The sequence below is a fragment of the Camelus ferus genome, chromosome 26 (genome assembly GCF_009834535.1).
Source record: "Camelus ferus isolate YT-003-E chromosome 26, BCGSAC_Cfer_1.0, whole genome shotgun sequence".
NCBI classification, from domain to species: domain Eukaryota; kingdom Metazoa; phylum Chordata; class Mammalia; order Artiodactyla; family Camelidae; genus Camelus; species Camelus ferus.
The window spans coordinates 13,191,197-13,209,890 of record NC_045721.1 but is presented as its reverse complement, the minus strand read 5'-3'; the positions used below and the strand labels follow the sequence as shown (position 1 = coordinate 13,209,890).

Genomic DNA, 18,694 nt, shown 5'->3' with positions numbered 1-18,694 from the left:
CTACATAGGCTTTTCCCTAATCCCCCACTAAATATGTAAAAACTCTGGTCATTATGTGAAAAACTCCACTGAAACGTGGAGAGAAGGAGGAAGACTGGCGAGGGTCCCCAAAATGAAGAATGACATGGCGGCGAGTTCCCTGCGTTCCCTTCTGCCCCACCTACCCCAGACTGGGTGCTAGAGAAGCTGGCAATCCAAGACCACCAACGGACACAGAGCCAACAGAGCCGCAAGAAAAGCCGGCTCTCTCAACCCAAAGAACAAAAAGGGGCAAGCCGGTAAGAAAGAAAAAGAACTGCTGTCCTCTGGCCAAACACCGCAGGAAAAACCCTGCCCTCCACCGCCTCCCGGCTAGCAGTGGCAGAACGGGGGCCTCCACACAACATGGGGAGTCTCACAGACAACCAAAGCTGAGTGGGGACAGTTAGGCACCAAAGAGCACTGCCATGATTCTATTTATGTTAAGTCAAAAATAGGGAAAAAAAATCTACTTGCTGAAAGTCAGGACAGTGGCGACCTGGAGCAGGCAGGGGGATGGCAGGAGGCACAGAGACCGCGGGATGGTACCAATGGAGCCGGGGGCCAGGGTAACACTCTGTTCCAGGGTGGAGGGGACAGTGAAAGTAATACTCCAGCTTGCACAGAGAATGCTCTTTGTCTTTAGGTCATTCATTTTACCTGAAACAGTCTGAGAAATTTAAAAAAAAAAAAAACAAAAAACAAAACTTCTGTGGGGTTGTATTCCTGAGAAATTTGTGGGCCTTGGAAAAGCAGGCAAGCCTTAGTGGTCAGGGGAGAAAGGCTTGAATTTGACATCTAAGAAGGGCTTAGGGAGAGGTGTAACTTCTTTCCCCTCTTCTCAAGCAGCAGAGTGAGTGGCTCCTCGTGAATCTCTCTCTCATAGAGACAGGGCTTGTATGCAAGGAGGGCAGAGCGCAGAATGGTGCAGCTGCTGTGGAAAACAGTATGGAGGTCCCTCATAAAATCAAAAGCAAAGCTACCATCTGATCTGGCAATCCCACCTCTGGGTATGTAGCCAAAAGGACTGAAGTCAGAATCTCAAAGAGATATCTACACCCCCACGTCCACTGCAAATACGCAGCTTTTCTATGCACTTAAAATTATTTCAAAAGGAAAAGAAAAACAAAAGCATATACTATAAAAATACATTATTTCCCTAAATTTTTTAATGTGCTCAAGTTTTACCTACTGGTCAGTCTACGGTGGGATTAAAGCTTTTGTGCCGTACGTTCAGAGAGAAGATTATAGTTCAGTGTTGCTTCATACTGATGTAGTCTCAAAATGAGTAATTACTTTTAATTTTTGAAAGTATTGTGATCAGGGTCATGATGGTGAGAAAAATACGGCCATCAGGCAAAACTCTCAGATCAACAGCTTTTGATGGGCTGGCTGGGAAATCCTCGGGCTGATACTTGAAGCATGCCCTAAAGAAATTCACAGTCCCTAAAAAACACGTGTTTATGTATGAGCAGGCAGCCCCTAGTTCAAAAAATACTGAGTATTTATTGTGCGTTAAGGCACAGAAGTAGAACCTGAGAATGTAAGAGTAAATATAATACAGTCCCTGCCTTCACTAACCTTATAGAATGCTATTTCTCAAATTTTAATACTGTACTATCCCCTTTAAAAAAGAAACTCTTGTGGTCCCTTCTCCCAGGTGTCTTAGTTATTTTTTATTATAATGTTATTCCAGTATGTAGAAATGTAACAGCAATAAACTTCTTATGTTTCTATATCACATAACTAAAACAAATTTAAAACTACTTACAAAGGTAATGTCAAAACCTATTCACAGAATCAGATATGAATTTAATATGATAAATGATGATGTTTAGTGAAAACTCAAATGGCACTTATTACTTGAAAACAGCACTGTCAGTGAAGGCACATGGCTTTGATTTTAATACTAATTGTGCAATGATTATTTTTGCCACTTGATGAGATAATTTCGCTATAAAGGAAAATGAAAGCCGAATCATAAAAGCTTTAAAAAAAGAAAGGCTAAGCCAAGAAGATATGGAAACATCCTTAGTGTCTGTCAACAGATGAATGGATTAAAAAAAAAAAAGTGGAATATTATTTGGCCTTAAAGAAGGAAATCGTGCCATTTGCAACAACATGAATGAACCTGGAGGACATTATGCTAAGTGAAATAACCAGATACAGAAAGATAAATACTGAATGATGTTAGTTATGTGTGAAATCTAAAGAAGAAGAAGGGAAAAAAGTCAAACTTGTAGTAACAGAAAGTAGAACGGTGGTTACTGAGTCACTAAACTTACTGTGATAATCGTTTCATAATATATGTGAGTCATATCATTATGCCATCCACCTTAAACTTATATAGTACTGTATGTCAATTACACATCAATAAAACTAGAATATAAAGATATGAACATACATGTCATATGCAAATTTCTAGTTTAAACTGTATGTATTATTTGTAAACTTCTAAAATATGAATTAATCACTGTTAAAAGGCAAGAAAGAACAGAATTCTATTTCTTTTGAAATTCACCTCCAAACCTATTCCAATCCTACACTAGATTATCTACTTTTATTCTACTCTCCACCCATAAGAAGCAAAATGATCAGTTTTCATATTTCTTGCCTTAAGCACTTTTCCCTTTAAAGCCAGCAATCAACAGGCTGACGCACCTGTTACACCATCTCTGAATTCTCTCATCTGTGCACACTAGCAAAACACAAGGAAACATTAGAAGATATACAAGTCTGGGTTAAGTACGTAAACAACCTTAATAAACAAACGAAAAAAATAAAACCTATGTAAGCCAAATGAAAACCTTTGCCTTCCCACCTCACTAATGTCAATGTATCATCACAATGACAACCACTTCCATCACAGTGATCACAACAATTAAGTTTGTTTTTAAAATGGAGCCTCATATGATGGTATGGGTGATGATGCTACTACAAGTCAAAGAAAAGGAATAAATACTTAAGGAGTACTTCCAATGTGTCAGGTACCAGTCAAGGTATGTCCCATTTTATAATATGTCAGGGGCTGTACCAATAATCCCATTCTACAGAGAAAAAAAATTCAGGCTCAGAGAACCTGATTCACTCAAGATCATAAGTACTTAAATAGGGATTCAAACTCGGCCTTTCTATTGTTAATACGTACGCTGTTTTCCCTGTGTAACAGGGACAGGTGTGTAGGTGCACGTGTGTTACACATGTATATATGTTTGTATATTACAAATACGTATTTTGTATTATACACATACACGTATGCACTCTTTAAAAAAAACTTGGAGGCCATTTAAACAAAGATAGACTTATCGACCCAGTGAGGCAGTTTATTATAAAAGTCGCTCAATTTCATTCCCTGACTAGACCTAGAAAGTAATTCTTTGCAAGCATATATCACGTGTGCCAAACCTAGGTAATATGGTAATATGCAGTTAACAAGTTAATATGAAGGCCCCAGTTGCTTAAAAGTTTTAATATAAAAAAAATGTATTTTAAAAAAGCCAACATGCAAACACCACACTATAAGAACACAATGGCAAAAATACTATTAAAAGTGAATTTAGAACACACGATTAAAGAGAGTCGGGTATTAGATTCTCTAGTTAGGAAATAATGTGCAGAAGAGATCAATCTGATGAGCTGCACTTCTGTGCTATCAAAACCCATTGAGATGAAATTAGAAACTGCAATTCTAACCCAAGGAAACTGTTTCACATACAAACGATTATGTACCACATGCCCTTGGCAAAGGAGAATCTGGTAATTCACAAATTACTAGGTCACGTCCAAAACAATTTACAATTTGTGGAAGCACGATTTTAAATTTAAATGTCATCAAAACCTAAATGGCTATTAACTGGTGAACGGATAGACAAAATGCGTTATCTCCATACAATGGAATTCTACTGGGAAATAAAAAGGAACAAAGTACGGATAAACGCTACAACATGGACAACCTCAAAAACACCATAAACTCACAAGAAGCCAGATACACAAGACCACACGTTGCATAATTCCATTTATATGAAATGTCTAGAAAAGGCAAATGCATAGAGATAGAAAGTAGGTAAGCTGCACCCCTGCTGCCATCTCTCAGGCTGAGTTTGAGAAGGCTGCCGAGCAAGGTAAGCACCTGAAGACCAGGCTGTTTATCCACAGCCACTACAAACCAGTGACCGTGGGTCACACAGATACAGAATGGCCTGGGATGCTGGACATCAAAGGCAAGGCCCAGTGGGACGCCTGGAATGAGCTGAAAGGGGCTCCAAGGAAGATGCCATGAAAGCTTATGTCGACACGTAGAAGAACTGAAGGAAAAGTACGGAATGTAAGGGAGTGGATTTGACTGCCAGCCCTGTATTTCATCTAAACTAACACAATGCCTCGTTCTTCTAATACTGTGGGTGAAGTCAATAAACAGCTACTTAACCCAGCTGCTCAACACAGTCCAGGATGACACTCTACCAGATTAGGGGCTGAAATGGTTACTGACCCTGGCTGACCCCAGTTCTTTGTTTCTTTGTTTTATCAGAGTGTCACTGAAGCTTTATTCACAGGTGTGGCCTGGGGATAGGAACAGAGATTAACAGGTATGAGGATCTTAACTGGAGGGACGAAATGTTCTAAAACTGATTTATGGTGAAGATTTTACCACTTGGGAACTGAAAATCACTGAATTGTACATTTGAAATGGGTAAATTTTATGATATGTAAAATATATCTAAATAAAAACATTTAAAAAATTTTAAAGTTATGGGGCAGGGAAGCTAGTAGGGCATAAAGGGGCATCCCACTTCCTAATGAGACAGCCTGGTTCCACGCTCAGCACCCACTTCTCAACCCGTCCGCACATACTCACTGCCTCCAGGAGGTGATAAAAAATAAAATTAATGAAAATAACATGTGTTGGAATGTAACGCACCAAAAATGCATAGTTCCCCCAGGAAACATGATTTTGGTACTTAGTAACTGAGGATCTCCAAGGTCTCGGGAAATATGGTAACACAGCAGACATAATAGACAAGAGTAAAGATTCAGCACCTGAAAACTGAAATGAAGAAGTCTTGATTCTAGTCCCACGTCGCCAAATCCTAATCACTAGGACAGAGCATTTAACCCATTCCCACCCCACCCCAATCCTCTGTCTCCTCGTCTGGTAAATGAAAAGATAACTTTTAGTCTCTGCAATGAGATGCCTTCAATGACTGAAAAATGTTATGACTAAACAGAACCATTATCAAAATGTTTCATTATTAAATTATTTAAATTTTTACATTTAATGTTAAACATTATTGTTTCATTAGAAAATACTGCATTCATGGATGAGTTTTACAAACTGGTCATACAAAGATATAGCAAAATTAGCCTCTCAAAGTATAAAATGACAATGAACATATTTAAGAGAAAATTTTAAAGCCATTCAATATAAATTCTGATTCTAGTTAACATTTTCATAGATTACAACTTTTCCCATTATCCAAACCAAGGCAAGAGCAGGACCTAAAACGAGGATTGCAGCAGAGCTAACATCAGAGGCAACTGGCATATCACTTGACAACTACTCCCACATTCGCTGCTCCCAACACTCATGTGAATCTAATGAAGCAGCTTCCTGTAACCTCGTTATACCCTAAAATGAAGTTCATTAGAATCCTAAACCAGGACAATTATATAAGCATCACTCAGAGAAAGGGAAATGTGTAATATTTGCAGAGTATTCAAATAGGAGTTTCAATCTAGACCCATATCTCACACTATACACAGATTCATTCCAGATAGGATTTAGGACCTAAACATGAACAGCAAAACAATACAATCTTTACAAGTAAATATGAGTTAATAGCTTCATGGTCTTAGGATATACAAAGATTTCTTTAAAAAAAAAAAAAGGAAAAGAAAAGGAAAAAAGATGTTAACGCTAAAGGAAAAAACTGATAAACTGAGTATTAACTTCTGAAAGACACCAAGAAGAGTGAAAAGGCAAAGTCACAGAGTCACAGACAGAGAAGAGAACGGCAACAACACAACGAAGGCCTTGTATGAAGAACTCCTTACATTTCAGTAAGAAGGCGGCAGACTGATTCTTTAAAAAGCACAAAAAGATTTCAACAGGAGCTTCACAAGAGAAGACATCTGTGAACATAAGGTGCTCAAAACGACTATTCATCAAGTTAATGTGCACTAAAACCACAATGTGGCCACTGTGCACGCCCACCAGAGAGGCCACGAGGGAAGAACAGACAATCCCAGGCTTCCACCCTCTTGGAAGCTACGTTCACTTCACTCCAACCTAATCCCTCCTTTTTGGTCAGGCTGGTATTGGGGAAAATGAAGACATTTCATTGTTTTCTAACTTGCACGGTTACCACTACATTCATCTTTATTGACGGACACCTTTTCATTTCAGTGAAAATAACCTGGAGTACGTATCGAAAGTTCTTCTTCAATGACCAGGATGTTAATGTGTCTCTTCACTAAGAAACTGAAGGAAGCAGCCCCAGATATTTCAATCTGATTTAGTGAGAGAAGAGATACAAGAAGCCGGTATCAGCTCAGCAAATAAAACCATTTTCCTGGGTCTAGTAAGATAAAATTCTGCGCTTCTGTGCTGATAAACATGCCAGAAATGGACAGATTCAGGGCTACTAAGTTACTGCAGAGCAACAGAGTCCTAACCACACTAATTGAGTTTCCATTCTGCTACCGTAAACATCAACTGCTACTGAAAGGCTTACTTTCACAATCTCATCAGAAAAGCAAAAAGCAAACAAATGCTTGTATCAGTCACAAAACATCAACTGTATAATAATGTAAATGAGCAACCCACGTGTACCTGAACCAAATGACAAAACTTAACCCCTTCAACTAGCCTATCTCTGCACCACTTCTTTTTAATCGCAATATTTACAATCACTATAATATTTTTAACATAATCATTATTTTTAAAATTTTGAGAACTGTTTTAATTCAAAAAGTACAAAGAATAACAAAGCAAACACCTATTACCCACTCTCTATAAATGACAATTATCACTGAGGAAGGTTTGTCTGAGATTTTTTTTTTAACATACTTAAAATATTGCAGGTTCCATCTGAACTCCTACCCATTTTATTCTCCTCTCTCCACAAAGTGTCATTTCTTTTAAAGACTTCTATATAGACACACAAACAGGTACATAAAATCATCAGCAATATGCAAGATGATTTTGGGGTGTTTTTTAATGTTCTCTTCCAATTTCACACAGAAACGTTTAAAGTCAAAGCTGTGCTTTAGAAACCTATGCATGTTGACACACAGAGGTATAATTCATTTATTTCCGTTGCTGTAGAGCATCCACCATATTAATAGATCACATGGAATCTTTCTGTTTCTCTTAACAATGCTCAGGCAGTTTTTCTCATTTTTTATAATTCTTACGAACAATGCTATAATAATGGGCACTGTTCATGGTTTAGAGACTTGATGTACAAGAGTTCCTAAACCGAGACTCCATAGCTTCCACGATTAGAATTCAGGGAGACCATGAAGTTGGAAAGGAGAAAAAAAAAGTCTTCATTTTCACAAATCTCTAACTAAAATTTAACATTTCAGTTATAAATGGCGACAACAAACAGTAGAATTAACAGAATTTGTGACACTGTAAGCAGTAAAAATCAGGGCTGTTTTCCGCTTCCATTGTGTTTGTTGCCGATACTCTATACTCACATCCCTCACTACTCTGAACTCACAACAGTTATCAGACCTGTCATTAGATTCTTGCTCTAAAGTGATTTCATAAAGAAACAAACATTACTGCATCACACTTGTATGTGGATAAAAATATTTCAGGAAGGTTATTATCTTTTGTATTTCTACCTATTTTATTCATTTAAAAATGATTCTGCAAAGATGTGCATAGGCTTCACCAGACTGTCAAACTTGTCCACAACACCTAAAGAAGTGAGTAAATCAATTGTAAGATTCTGCCAAATCGCTTATCGAAACTAGTTTTACCAAAGTAGACTCCCACCAGCAATGTATGAGTTCCTGTTTTCCCACATCCTTACCAACAACAGAACTGTCAGACTTCCCAAATTTTTTTCCAAGCTGATGGGTAACAAACAGCATTTCAATCTTCCTTTAATTTTCATATCCCTGGTGATCAGTGCTATTTTAGGCATTTTAATATGTTACTATTCAGGTTTCCTCTAAGAACTGCCTGTTCAGGTCATTTACCTATTTTTCAATTTGAGTTTTCTTTTCTTATCAATTTATAGTAGCTCCTTACGAGTAATTAATGAGTAATGTATTCCTAGTTAATATCAAACATTTGCATGAGTGGCAGCTATCTCCTGTCATCTAGGACTTACATGTAATTTTATCTGCGGTGTCTTTTGTCAGATACCTTTGTTTTCTAATGTGGTCAGATTCAATCTGTTCCTTTACAATCTGCACTTCTTTGTATCTTATTTAAAAAGACCTCTATTCTGGCATCATAAAATATTATCCTATTCCAAAAGCATTAAAGTTTTATTTAAAGTTTTACTTACACTTAGGTTTTTATTTTTGTTATTTTTATTTATGGTATGAGGTAATCATCTCATTTCAGTTTTCTATGGATCACTTTCATTGCCGTTTTTCTTTGTGTCAAAGAAACAGCTAACGTAGGCTGAATGCATGCGATACTGTGGGCACCATACTAACAGATATCGTGTGTGTGCCTGTGTGTACTGTTGCAAAGATGAGGCAATTTGCACATGATCACAGAGGGCTACCTGCGCTGTCTGACTGCAAACCCTGCTGGGTATCACGGTATCACACACATGCTATCACCTCCTCGTTCCACTGCCAGAAACTGCCTCTAAATGAGCTCAGCACTTTTAACAAGTGAGTATAAAATGTGAAGATGTGAAAAATACAATCCACTTGACAAATTGTGGGGGAATAAAACCTTTTAAATATTTTTTATCTTACCTGAATTAAAGTTCATTTAATGGAGGTTTTTTACAGAGAAATCAAATTTTATCATATATTCTATACAGACTCCATAGAAAATAAGTAGTTCAGCATAAATAGCAAGCAATAAAACAATAAATTTACTAGTAAATGAAGTCTCATATAATACAAATTGTAAAGTAAAAGTAAATACTTACACTGCATTTCAGTTATGAAAACTAAAAAACAAACCACAATAAAAACAGCCACATTATCTGAATAAATTCATATACAGAACATGCAAACAAAGCAAATATTCATAAAAACTGGTACAAAGCAAGCAACAAAATGCAGTATAGGTATAACAGTTCCTATAAAGTTACAGGTAGTCATAGTGTATGCAGAAAAAAACAACTTTTTGGAGAGAAAAACCTACCCAAAGCATACATCAATGTAATAAACAGGAAGAATTCCAACATTACGTTCACACGTGTATTAAAGTCAAATTTTTCAGTTAGTGTAATGTGTATCACAATGGAAAAAAAACACAAATGACTTCTAATAGAAATTCATAGTTTAATGACTGATACCAGAAATATAAAAACATTTAGCATATGTTTTCATCCTAAATCTAGAAAAACCATTCCCAAAGTCTCAAAATCCACATTCCTTAAGAAGTTCAAGTAATCTCTTGGCTACCTTCACTACATTAGAACCATCACCACTGTCTTCAAAATACATCTCTCTACTTCCTTCCTCAAGTGTCCTCAGTTTAGCTTGAAGCTAACATTAAAGCGATGCCCCCTACTGCCACAGAACCACAGAGTCTGTAAGTGGGTAATAATAAATTTAAACAGAAAGCGTTAAGTTTAAGTCTAAACTGTTACAGAAGCAACCCAAGTTTTAGCTCTGATGAGTTATGTGGCCTGTGGCTTAATTTTTTTAAAAAAACTAAAAATTCTCCACAGAATGGGACCTCAGACTCATTCTAAAGTGCTGCGTTACCAGGCTCCACCACTAGGTGGGGGCATCACCACTATGGTCCCTCTCGCTTCAGAGCTAACATTTCTCCCCAGATGCATTCCATCTACACACCTCTCACTTAAAGCACTTAGACCTTCCATGCCTACTGTGAGTGTGCACAGGTCACAGAATAGTTTGGGGAAACATTCGTGATTGGTGGGGGTTTTTTTGGGGGGGGGTAACACATTTTATACATTTACAAATATAAAGCAGACAGCCACTATAATTAATGAATAAACACAAATAATGCTTATTAAAATAACAGTCCTCTGAAATGGACTAAGACCTTATCCTCATAAGAATTATTTCAGTTAATGAACCCACTTAACATCTGCAATCATTGGATACCATGAGAACACATTCACTGATAACATTTTACAAAATTAACCCATAATTTTTAATTCTGCAGTGTTTTAATTGTAGTTTTAATTACTTCTCTTGATTTCAGTGAACCTGTTTTTCCTGCTGAAATGGGAAACAAAGATATTTCCACTAAACACATAAGGTATTCAACACAGTACTTGCACACAAACTCTCAATATGAGTAATTATTAGATAATTCAGATTAGCCATTTCTATTGTTTTGAAGCAGTTTCACACAGATATTCCATTTATCCCATCTAACAGGGACACGGTTCCTTCACTAGCAAGATCGACAACGCTAACAGAGAGTTCAGCACCTACACATACATCAGGTGGCTGAAACTACGCACTGAGAGGGTTCAGGAGAGCGATTTCAGTCCTTAAGTAGCGAAACAATATCCCACACCTCGTATCTCATGACCACCGCTGAGTCACCTCCTCAAATACTCACGTTTACCCCTCTCTCGCAATGGCTGTTCAATTCACTTTAATCTGTAACCCATTAAGGCAAAACAAAAATAAAATAACGTCTGTATGTCTAACAAACTTAAGAGTAAGAAGAACGATAAAAACTTAATTAAGAAAAAGAAACTTACACCCAAAATAAAGGTTCATTACCCATTTCTAATACTCCTTAAAGTTAATTAACATTCTCTTTAGGTGCTCTAAGCCCACCTAAATCCTAATCAAATGTGCCTATCCTGCAATACAAGAATTTCTGATTTTTCCTCCAATTCAATCATTCAATATTTTTCTCCATTACTATTACTACAGCAATATTATTTTCTTTTACTTTCATTGCAAATGTCAGTATTCTCCTAACACTTAAATGCCTTTGTAAACTCATTCTCAGAAAATAAACGTTGTATTACGTTAGATGGGAGATTAGAAAACTGTCAGACGAAGTCTAGGGAACAGTGGCTATCATCCTGGAGCTATGGGACACAGAACCTGAACTCTAAAGACCTGGAGAAAAAGATAAACCCTTGAAACCTTTAATATTCAACTGGTCAAATTACAGTCATTCACTAAAGTCATTAACTCCCTATATACCCTGAACTTACTAAGATTTTCATTTTAACTGTTACAGCAAAGACAGGAAAAGTACAACTTGTAAAGTTAAAGGATTTGTGTTTGTCTACTGTGATTTCCATACACACGCTAGAAAAGACCTTCACTTATTTTTCAGATAACTTTAAAGAATTATAAAGCTAAAATGTTTTAACATTGTATTGCACTAGACTTGAAAATGACTAGCTCCTTTAAAATTTTCTCTTTTCAATCTCAGGGTGCTTTTCAAAAAGCGGCAACAAATATAATCCTTCCATCTCTGCCAACATAAGCTAACAGACAGTGTATTTACCCACCTGCCTGAAACAAAGGCAGACACATACATGAAACCATAGTTTTAAAGAAATACAGCGATGCCTAAGAGACAGGAAGCAAACAAGCTAAGCCCAATGACCACTCCACCGTCCTGCTGGGAAAGAGCGTCCGGGCTGAGGGCAGAGAGGAGGAATACAGATGGAGCTCGGCTGACTCCCCGAGTTAAGAAGGAGCTAAAAGTCCAGGTGAGCAAGGCAGCTAGAATCGTGGGATGGAGTACTAAAGAGTTGCAAAGAGAGAAACCTGGAGATCTACAGATGGTTCCCCTGAAGTACTCAGCTGAGTGCTGATCAAAACTTGCACGTGAGGAAATTACCTGAGGCTGCACAAGATCCATCTGAAGGGATGGTGAGAACAGTGCGCAGCACTCAGAGCTCAGAATAGTTCCTGTTTCCACCAGCCAGAATGAAAGACTCCAAATTCACAAGGCACTGGGTGGACGACTCAGAGGGCCTTGCCTTAGTGGTGGGGAATCACTGTCCCTAAACTGAATGCTGTTCCATGCAATGTCTAATAAACCTCATAATCAAGACCCAGAAGGATCAAAAATGCTTGCATCCCGGACCAAAGTTCAATGATACTGAGAAATACAAAAATAACCAGCATCCAATAGGAAAACTCCAAATGTCTAGGCCAGTCAAATATTACTAGGCATGCAAAAAAGCAGGAAAGTACATTCTATAAGGAGGGAAATCAGCAGAAATGAACCCAGAACTGACACAGATGTCAAAATCAGCACAAAAGCACATTGTGCTATATCCAGTGTGTTCAAAATATTAGACATGAATGACATAAAAAAGACCCAAATTGAACTTCTAGAGATGAAAACTACAATATCTGAGATGAAAAAATGACGGGTGGGATTAATGGCAGATTAGACATGCAGAAGAAAAGATTACTGAACTTGAAGATGAAACAATAAAAGCTGTCTGAAATGAAACAGAGAGAAAAGAAAATGACAATTAAATACTGCGCAGAAAATCAATGAGCCGTGGGACGACTTTGAATGACCCAATAACTGTGTAATTACAGTCTTCAAAGAGACAGAAGGATAAAAAATTTTTTGAAGAAACAAATGGCTAAAATTTCCCAATATTTGATGAAATTATGCACTCTAAGAAGTGCAAGCTCACGTGTGCAGATCTAAGAAGCACAACAAATCCTCAGCAAGGAAACAAAGAAAATTATACCAAAGCACAGCAGAAATTTCTCAAAACCAGTAATAGAAAATCTTAAAAATAGCCAGAGAAAGAGAAAGGTACATTAGATAGAGGCACAAAGATAAAAGGGTGACAGCAGACTTCTGTTTAGAAACAATGCCAATGAAGACACAGTAGTGTGACATCTCTGCAGTATTGACACTATATATATAATCATCCAGGAGTAAATGTTTATCTTATACATAGATATTACAGTGCATTCCAAAGCCTCTGTGCCCAGTTCAAATCAGGAAAAGAATCTGAAGTACAAATATATATATAAAACTGCATCACTTTGCTGTACACCTGAAATTAACACATTGTAAATCAACTATACTTTAAATAAATAAATAAATAAATGCCAACATTTTTAAAAAGAGACAGAGAGATGTTACAGAGAAATTCTAAAGCATCTTCAGAAAAAAAAATTTTGCTCTTCGACTTCCCAGGATGGAATGAAATGTCGGGCAGGTCACAGGAAAAGGGAAACCACATCAGCGGTGACTCTCCTCCTATCAGAAATGTTCACTGCTGTGAACCTGGTCCACTGACATGACAATGAGTCCTGGCTAGGAAGGCATAAACCACATTTTAAGGATGTGAGGAAGCACAGCCCAGGATGTACCTTAACGCAGTTTCGTTGTCAGGCTTTGTATCATTCATAGTTGTTTGCAGTTGGTGTTTGGAATAGTCTTTTTGGAGTAATTTTGAGTTGAGTAATTTTTTTAAAATTTTATTTTCTTACAGTAAGAACAATGAACATGAGATCTGCCCTGTTTACAAAATTCTGAGTGTACAGGACAGTACTGCTGACCACAAGAACGATGCTGCATACAGCTGACCTCTAGCACTTACTCCCCTTGCTTAACGGCAGCTTTATGCCCCCCGATCAGTAGCCCCCCGTTTTCCCTCTCCCTCCAGTGCCAGACAACTCCACGTCACTCTGATTCTAGATACCTCTAGGTACTGGTCTCTCAGTGACTAGAACTTCGCTTAGCATGATGTCCTCAAGGTTCATCCCTGTTGTCACATACTCCTGTTTTTTTTTTAGGCTGAATGTATCTACCACACACACTTAGGCTGGCTGGACGCCCTGGCTGCAGGGAATAGTGCTGCAATGAACATGGGAGTGTAGGTATCTCTTTGAGATTATGATGTCACTTGTGTTGGATAAACATCTAAAAGTGGGACATGTGGATCATAAGGCAATTATATTTTTAATGTTTTGAGAAACCTCCATACTGCTTTCCACAGTGGCTGCACCACTTTGCATTCACATCAACAATACGCAATTCTGCACACTAACAACCAACCATCTCAAGAGGCAAACGGGAAAACAATCTCATTTACAATCATACCAGAAAGAATATTATATTAACACATAAACTTATCTCAGGAGGTGAAAGACTTTTGTAATGAAAACTACAAAACACTGAAGGAAGAAATTTTTAAAAGACACAAACAAAAGGAAAGATATCTCAACATTCATGGACTGGAAGACAATATTGTTACCATGTTCATGCCACTCAAAGTGACTTACGGATTCACTGCAGTCTCTAGCAACACCCCAACAGCATTTTTTGACGGAAATATAAAAAACAACTCTACTATTCATATGGAGCCACAGAAAACCAGTCAAATCAACCCTGAGAAAGTAGAATAATCTTGATTGCCTTTCAAATATTATTACATTTAATTTCAAGAGCAGGTAAAAATCTTAACATCAGCATATCAACTGTATGCCTTAAATTCAAGAAATAATATGTAAAAAAAAAAAGAGCAATTATAAGAGGATACAGATTATGGCTGTTACTTTTCCTATTTTTATTTTTTTAATATTGTTATGCCACTTATTAATAAAATAACTTGAACAGGCACTACCAGTTTTCGCTGGGCCATTTTAGTGGGGCAGCACAACTGTCATGTATATATATTTTTAACAAAAGAACTGATCTCCCTTATCTGGAAGCAGATTCACCTTGGAGCTCCAGATACACATGGAACAGGGAGAGAAGAGGGCGCATCAATCTAGACTCTCAGCTCAACACTGTATTCGATGGAAAGAAAGATTCCACAGCTATATAAACCATACCCTAGCTAGTTTGGTTTCAGTATACCCCATGGCATCTAAAAGTGAATTTTGATATTATGTTAATAATAGCTTGAAAGCCACTGGAATTATGGAATGAGCAGAACCTAAAATCAAGGGGGGGGAAAAGGTCAGATTCATCACCAAGTAGCTTATGGCACTATTATAAGTCACTCAGCCTCCCATGTATTAATCTCATCATCTGTCAGATGCATTAAGTATCTCTAATGCTTTCAAAGAGTCAGGATTTCCAGAATGGCTGTGAGGAGAGCTTGGCAGATTCTCTTCCTCAGCAAAATAGAAGGCGATGGTTAAAATCATCAAAAGCAATCATTTAAAAGTCTTTGGAAATTGATCTAAGGGCATATCAAAAACTGAAAAGCATTTATTCAAGATCATCTACTGAATCTTGGTAATAACAGCAGGAGTTGGTGGCATTTGACTAGAGACTGCTCCCACTGCCACCCAGCTCCATGCTGAAGTGTCATTCCGGGCAGATGAGTCGAGAAGGAAGAGGAAGAGATCCCCTTTCCTGGCCCTGCCCCCGCTCACAGGGCATCAGGTGAAGAAGGTTCCGCACCAGGAGGGAAACTGAGAAGACCAGGGACCACCATTCCCTTCCCACCCCTACCCGCCGGGCAGGGCTGTCACTCAGGGAGACACGGGCCACCACTGCCCACATACCCAGCTCCAGGACAGCACAACCAAGGCTCCGTCGGCAAGAGAAGCAGGACATGAGAAGTGGCAGCTCCATGGCACAGCCTGAGGTGTTATGTGGGACAGAGATGATATTGGCAAGCAATTCGAGGGAAAATGAGGTATTAGCAGCAGCAAGAAAAACAATACACTGGTCATAGATTTAATAGAGGGATTCAAGGGAAGAGGCAGTCCTCCTCCCCCACCAAAAAAAGCCCTGCTAAGATTATACTCACCTCTACCGGCCTGGAAAGCAGCACGTCCACGGGCACATGTCAGAAATGCTGTTCAATTCCAGACCATCGCAATACAGTGAATATCACAACTGGTTTCCCAGTGCATATTAAAGTTATGTTTACACTGCACTGTAGTCTAGTAAGTGTGCAATGGCATTAAGCCTAAAATAGCAGTGTGCATGCCTTCATTAAACAATACTTCATTGCTCGAAGTCCTAGCCATTATCTGAGCCTTCAGCAAGTCACAATCTTTTTGGCTAGCAGAGGACTTGAAATATTGCAAGAATTACCAAAATTACAGACACAAAGCAAGCAAATGCTGTTGGAAAAATGGAGCTGGTAGACTTGCTTGACGCACTCTGCCACAAACCTCTATTTTGTAAAAAACATGGTATCTGGGAAGCACAATAAAACAAGGTCTGCCTGTACGTGAATTACTAGAGAAAGAACTTGCCAGCTGCTAATCCCCGGCTAAACACAGGGAAGACATGAAAACTCCTTTAACTTTGAAAACATTCCTCAAACCACACACAGACCCACTGGCAAAGGATGGAAGACATACTGGGTCTGAGCTCTTAATCACAACCTCTAACCAGTCACTGGCAGCCAGACTTAAAAATAAAAATAAGGAGGGAAAAAAACTAATCATTAAAAGCAGAGGTTGAACCTGGCAGGGGAAATAGACTCCACAGAATTAATCCAGGCAAGTCATTAAACAAATAAGTAAAAAAAAAAACACTAAAAGGACATAAGCTGGTGGTAAGGGTATTCAGAATCCAGAATTACTAAAATATCTTATCTAAAATATCTAGCTTTCAACAAAAAGACATGCAGAGAAACAGAAAAGTGAGACCCCTGCATAGAAAAAAAAAAAAAAAAAAGCAGGTGGGAGCCCTGCATGGCTGAAGCTGTAATAACTTTGGATGTGGCTTCTGTTGGAAGGCAGTATAATTCTGACTCTCTTGTTTCTCAAACAGAATAATCCTGGGCACCCCTGGGGTGACTTGGTAGTATGTCAAGAAATGATACACCATCCTGAAGCAACAGCTATATTCAACAACTGAGAGGACAAAAACAGTAAGAGATTTTTAAAATTAGAAAAAAACTAATCAACAACAGAATAGAAGGCAAAGTTTGCTGAATGTCTATACAGTATAAAACATAAGATCACAAAAACAATGTGAACAGTCAGGTGGCTTCCTGCCGCACCTCCAGGTTCCCAGAGGTGTGTATTCATTCTTCTGCTTCAGTACAAGACGTACAGACAGAGTAACAGTTAATTAAGAGGCACAGCTTGGAAGTGGATTTTGCATCTGAATATTAGCACAAGTGCTAGCTGCATGATTTGGGGCAAATAACTTCAACTCTTTGAACTTCATCTATGAAATAAAATTCTGGTGCTTAAATGCATGGTAGAATAAAACATGCTACCATGTTTTGTGAAGTAAATGAAATAAATGACAGGGAGGATACATAATGTGCAATATCAGGGTTTCACCATTCTGAGAAAGTTACCAAGAATTTACAATGTTATTGACAAACTATAAAAAATAAATGAGTAACGATAATGTGGATACCTTTTTATACCTATGGGCTTTTTTGAGAAAATTTTTCCACCAGCATTCATATATAATCCGAAGTTCATTATTTATAAATACATGGATGCAAATAAACCACTATCTTTCTTGAAAATGAGGTGCTTCTTAAGTAAGTAAAGACAGAAATAGTAAAATTTTAAAATCTGAGTTTAAAAATTAAGAGAAGCAAGCAGCACAAAAGCAACTAAAGCAACACAGAAAACCCTTGTGCAGCACAGGACAGATAAGGAATTCCACACAAGAGTGTAATCCCACACAAGAGTGTAACACAGTGTTTAAATATAGAGAGAAAGAAACAGAAATTTTTGATCAGGATTCCTATTTTAAAAAAAAATCATTCCAATCAGTCAACAAAACACACTAAACACTAACTGTGTATCCATTTTAAAATCCTTCTGTCCTCCTTCTAACTAAGGTGACCATATGTCCTAGCCAACCCAGGGGCAGTCTCAGTTTACTGTTATCTCACCAAAATTATTAATTCCAGTTTTTTTCACTCCCAAGTTTCCTGGTTTGGACAATAAATGACATGATTACCCTACTTCTGAATACCCAGCTCCTTCTGCCCATAAGCTATTGCCTCTGCCCTGGTCCAGATGTCAGGATAATTACAGAGATATTCTGGGACAGGTAAACTCATCTTTATGTGTATGTATAATGTTGTTTCATTACCATTATGCTGTAGCTTGTTATCTCAAATTCATATGGTGACTTTTCCTCCGATTCTCACCTCAATTATTCTAAATTTAAGGAGTATATATTTTACATGTAAATAAATTGCCCATACATTTTCCAGCAGGTACCAAGAAAAACTTTATAAATGAAGGTAAGGAATAAGTGACTAAAACAATTAAGGTGCTTACCTATCTTGCAGTACTTGTGTGAAATACAGAAGCCTCTAGGACAAAAGAATTTCAACAGATGTAAGAGCGCAAATAAAGTTGTGTCACATATTCTCAACCATATACAACGATAATAGAAGAAATTAAGAAACTGAATTTTTATAATTAGTCCTCAACATTTGCTCATTCAATACACAAGTATCATACAGCACTCTTTAAAAATGATTTACTAAAAAACTATGGAATCTAAAGCAGGTCTACTAGGAAACATTTATTAAACAAATAGTTGTATCTCTCTGAATGACTAAAGAAACTAGGCAACCAGAGTGCTTTA

The 18,694-nt window shown here is 37.7% G+C and overlaps 1 protein-coding gene and 1 pseudogene across 2 annotated transcripts in view; one reads left to right on the top strand and one right to left on the bottom strand.

Moving 5' to 3' along the window:
- The window catches only part of TUSC3 (tumor suppressor candidate 3), a 140,003-nt gene that overhangs the window by 100,609 nt on the left and 20,700 nt on the right, over nucleotides 1-18,694 (bottom strand). The gene's annotated exons all lie outside the window — the stretch shown is intronic.
- Nucleotides 120-4,554, top strand: LOC106731070 (annotated as a pseudogene).